Consider the following 4,806-nt stretch of genomic DNA (forward strand, 5'->3'; position numbering starts at 1 on the left):
GTCCTGGTTTAGTCCTGGTTTAGTCCTGGTTTAGTCCTGGTTTAGACCTGGTTTAGTCCTGGTTTAGTCCTGGTTTAGTCCTGGTTTAGTCCTGGTTTAGTCCTGGTTTAGACCTGGTTTAGACCTGGTTTAGTCCTGGTTTAGTCCTGGTTTAGACCTGGTTTAGTCCTGGTTTAGACCTGGTTTAGTCCTGGTTTAGACCTGGTTTAGACCTGGTTTAGTCCTGGTTTAGTCCTGGTTTAGTCCTGGTTTAGTCCTGGTTTAGTCCTGGTTTAGTCCTGGTTTAGTCCTGGTTTAGTCCTGGTTTAGACCTGGTTTAGTCCTGGTTTAGACCTGGTTTAGTCCTGGTTTAGACCTGGTTTAGACCTGGTTTAGTCCTGGTTTAGTCCTGGTTTAGTCCTGGTTTAGTCCTGGTTTAGTCCTGGTTTAGTCCTGGTTTAGTCCTGGTTTAGTCCTGGTTTAGACCTGGTTTAGTCCTGGTTTAGTCCTGGTTTAGTCCTGGTTTAGTCCTGGTTTAGACCTGGTTTAGTCCTGGTTTAGTCCTTGTTTAGTCCTGGTTTAGTCCTGGTTTAGACCTGGTTTAGACCTGGTTTAGTCCTGGTTTAGTCCTGGTTTAGTCCTGGTTTAGTCCTGGTTTAGACCTGGTTTAGTCCTGGTTTAGACCTGGTTTAGTCCTGGTTTAGACCTGGTTTAGTCCTGGTTTAGACCTGGTTTAGCCCTGGTTTAGTCCTGGTTTAGCCCTGGTTTAGACCTGGTTTAGCCCTGGTTTAGTCCTGGTTTAGTCCTGGTTTAGTCCTGGTTTAGTCCTGGTTTAGTCCTGGTTTAGACCTGGTTTAGTCCTGGTTTAGTCCTGGTTTAGTCCTGGTTTAGTCCTGGTTTAGTCCTGGTTTAGTCCTGGTTTAGACCTGGTTTAGACCTGGTTTAGTCCTGGTTTAGTCCTGGTTTAGTCCTGGTTTAGACCTGGTTTAGACCTGGTTTAGTCCTGGTTTAGTCCTGGTTTAGACCTGGTTTAGTCCTGGTTTAGTCCTGGTTTAGACCTGGTTTAGTCCTGGTTTAGTCCTGGTTTAGTCCTGGTTTAGTCCTGGTTTAGTCCTGGTTTAGTCCTGGTTTAGCCCTGGTTTAGTCCTGGTTTAGACCAGGTTTAGTCCTGGTTTAGACCTGGTTTAGACCTGGTTTAGACCTGGTTTAGTCCTGGTTTAGACCTGGTTTAGCCCTGGTTTAGACCTGGTTTAGCCCTGGTTTAGTCCTGGTTTAGTCCTGGTTTAGTCCTGGTTTAGACCTGGTTTAGTCCTGGTTTAGACCTGGTTTAGTCCTGGTTTAGCCCTGGTTTAGACCTGGTTTAGCCCTGGTTTAGTCCTGGTTTAGTCCTGGTTTAGTCCTGGTTTAGTCCTGGTTTAGTCCTGGTTTAGACCTGGTTTAGTCCTGGTTTAGTCCTGGTTTAGTCCTGGTTTAGTCCTGGTTTAGTCCTGGTTTAGTCCTGGTTTAGACCTGGTTTAGACCTGGTTTAGTCCTGGTTTAGTCCTGGTTTAGTCCTGGTTTAGACCTGGTTTAGACCTGGTTTAGTCCTGGTTTAGTCCTGGTTTAGACCTGGTTTAGTCCTGGTTTAGTCCTGGTTTAGTCCTGGTTTAGTCCTGGTTTAGCCCTGGTTTAGTCCTGGTTTAGTCCTGGTTTAGTCCTGGATTAGCCCTGGTTTAGTCCTGGTTTAGTCCTGGTTTAGTCCTGGTTTAGTCCCGGTTTAGTCCTGGTTTAGTCCTGGTTTAGACCTGGTTTAGTCCTGGTTTAGTCCTGGTTTAGTCCTGGTTTAGTCCTGGTTTAGTCCTGGTTTAGTCCTGGTTTAGTCCTGGTTTAGACCAGGTTTAGTCCTGGTTTAGTCCTGGTTTAGTCCTGGTTTAGTCCTGGTTTAGTCCTGGTTTAGTCCTGGTTTAGTCCTGGTTTAGTCCTGGTTTAGTCCTGGTTTAGTCCTGGTTTAGACCAGGTTTAGTCCTGGTTTAGTCCTGGTTTAGTCCTGGTTTAGTCCTGGTTTAGTCCTGGTTTAGTCCTGGTTTAGTCCTGGTTTAGTCCTGGTTTAATCCCGGTTTAGTCCTGGTTTAGTCCTGGTTTAGACCTGGTTTAGTCCTGGTTTAATCCCGGTTTAGACCTGGTTTAGTCCTGGTTTAATCCCGGTTTAGACCTGGTTTAGTCCTGGTTTAGACCTGGTTTAGTCCTGGTTTAATCCCGGTTTAGTCCTGGTTTAGTCCTGGTTTAGTCCTGGTTTAGTCCCGGTTTAGACCTGGTTTAGTCCTGGTTTAGTCCCGGTTTAGACCTGGTTTAGTCCTGGTTTAGTCCTGGTTTAGTCCAGGTTTAGTCCCGGTTTAGACCTGGTTTAGTCCTGGTTTAGTCCTGGTTTAGACCTGGTTTAGTCCTGGTTTAGTCCTGGTTTAGTCCAGGTTTAGTCCTGGTTTAGACCTGGTTTAGTCCTGGTTTAGTCCTGGTTTAGTCCTGGTTTAGTCCAGGTTTAGTCCTGGTTTAGTCCTGGTTTAGTCCAGGTTTAGTCCTGGTTTAGTCCAGGTTTAGTCCTGGTTTAGTCCTGGTTTAGCCCTGGTTTAGTCCTGGTTTAGACCTGGTTTAGTCCTGGTTTAGTCCTGGTTTAGTCCTGGTTTAGTCCAGGTTTAGTCCTGGTTTAGACCTGGTTTAGTCCTGGTTTAGTCCTGGTTTAGTCCTGGTTTAGTCCAGGTTTAGTCCTGGTTTAGTCCTGGTTTAGTCCAGGTTTAGTCCTGGTTTAGTCCAGGTTTAGTCCTGGTTTAGTCCTGGTTTAGTCCTGGTTTAGTCCTGGTTTAGTCCTGGTTTAGTCCTGGTTTAGTCCAGGTTTAGTCCTGGTTTAGTCCTGGTTTAGTCCTGGTTTAGTCCAGGTTTAGTCCTGGTTTAGTCCAGGTTTAGTCCAGGTTTAGTCCTGGTTTAGTCCTGGTTTAGTCCTGGTTTAGTCCAGGTTTAGTCCTGGTTTAGTCCTGGTTTAGTCCTGGTTTAGTCCTGGTTTAGTCCTGGTTTAGTCCAGGTTTAGTCCTGGTTTAGTCCTGGTTTAGTCCTGGTTTAGTCCTGGTTTAGTCCCTCAGACCCTCATTTCCTGCTCTTTTCTTTTCTCTTTTCTCTCTTGTTTCTGACTCTGTGTTTTCCTTCAGCTTCGCTCTTGTTCCTGAAAAGTCAATGTGTCAGAACTTCCTGAAGTCTCTAAACCCCCCCCCCCCACACTGAAACCCCCCCTCCCTCACTAACCCCCCCCTCACTGAAACCCCCCCACACTGAAGCCTGTCGCAGTTTCAGGACTTTGTGTCGTGTTTTGTTTCTCCTCTTGTTCATGTTTTGTTTCTTCTCTCTTTTGTTTCTTCGTCCCCAAAGAGTCCGAGTCCAGTCCGAGCCCAGTCCGAGTCCAGTCCGAGTCCAGTCCGAGTCCAGTCCGAGTCCAGTCCGAGTCCAGTCCGAGTCCAGTCCGAGTCCAGTCCGAGCCCAGTCTTCGGGCCGGTCCCAAACCCGCACAAACAGAGTCGCGGGTCTTTGTCTCACCGTTAAACCGCCTCAGCTCATGCCGCTCGCGCCGCGCGCGCCGCTCCGGTCGGTTCTGGGTTAGTCCGGGGTTAGTCCTGCTTTAGTCCCGGGTTTAGGTCCTGGTCCGGGGCTGGTGTGAGGTCCGCGGGCCGGGCCGGGTCTGGGCCGGGTCTGGGCCGGGTCTGGGCTCTGGTTAAAGTGAGGGCTGAGGTCAGAGGAGGCGCGTGAGGAGGAGGGCGAGGCGCGGGCGCGGCGCAGACGCGGCGGAGACGCGCTGAAGACGCGCGGGCAGGAGGGGGCGGGGTCTGCAGGGGAATGCGACACGCCCCCTGAGGGTGACTGACAGGCGCAGAGAGTCACGCACGAGGACCAGGAGTCACTTCATGTTTAACCTCTTAACCCCCGGCCGGACCGGAGCGGCTTTACTCCAATCTAAAGAGGGCGGGGCTAGAGGAGCCACGTGACCAACAAGCGGCGTAAAAAAGAAATAACTTTTTATGGAAAAATAAATAATAATAAATCACATCCCCAGAGACCACGTGGTGCGTTTACTGTCGCTCTGTAAAAAACAGATACAATAAAATATGTTTGTGATAAACTGATGCTTAATAAACGACAGAAAGTTTTGATTCTAAAGTTTTTATTATTAAATCACGTCAGATCCACAGATGAAAGAAACTGATTTATTTTATTTGAATAAAATCACTAAATATAAAAATAAAACCTGTTTCATGTTCGATGTGACCATGAAGGATTTGTACTTTCTACTTTGAAAACTGCAGTACTTTCTACTTTGAATACTGCAGTATTTTCCCCTAAACAATGATCAACAGTGACTCTTATTGTAGTAAGACTAGAGTAGTATCTGAAAGTACTTTGACCTCCTCTGGATACTGCAGTATGTGGAGTTACTGCAGTAGTATTTCAGTACTATATGGTTACCACAGTAGGTCCTCTTGCACACCCATCACTGTCTGCACGGTGTGGCCCCCACTGACCTCACCGACTGCTCCCACCACACCCCTCAACCAGGACCCGGTCAGGCCAACAGTCTGGTCACGCCCAGGACACGGCTCAAAACTATGGGTGACAGGGCCCCGCCCTCCCAGACCACCTCAGGCCCCGCCCTCCCAGACCACCTCAGGCACCGCCCTCCCAGACCACCTCAGGGCCCCGCCCTCCCAGACCACCTCAGGCCCCGCCCTCCCAGACCACCTCAGGGCCCCGCCCTCCCAGACCACCTCAGGCCCCGCCCTCCCAGACCACCTCAGGCACCGCCCTCCCAGA

General features: G+C 49.0%; 1 protein-coding gene across 1 annotated transcript in view; it reads right to left on the minus strand.

The window, feature by feature from the left end:
- Positions 1-3,690, minus strand: part of st6galnac (ST6 (alpha-N-acetyl-neuraminyl-2,3-beta-galactosyl-1,3)-N-acetylgalactosaminide alpha-2,6-sialyltransferase) — a 45,100-nt gene extending 41,410 nt beyond the window's left edge. Inside the window, exon 1 of the mRNA XM_079577326.1 lies at positions 3,538-3,690. The gene's annotated coding sequence lies outside the window, so the exon portion shown is untranslated. The remainder of the gene's footprint in view (positions 1-3,537) is intronic.
- Between the last annotated feature and the right edge of the window lie 1,116 nt (positions 3,691-4,806).

The sequence above is a fragment of the Gobius niger genome (assembly GCF_951799975.1).
Source record: "Gobius niger genome assembly, chromosome: 19".
Classification (NCBI taxonomy): domain Eukaryota; kingdom Metazoa; phylum Chordata; class Actinopteri; order Gobiiformes; family Gobiidae; genus Gobius; species Gobius niger.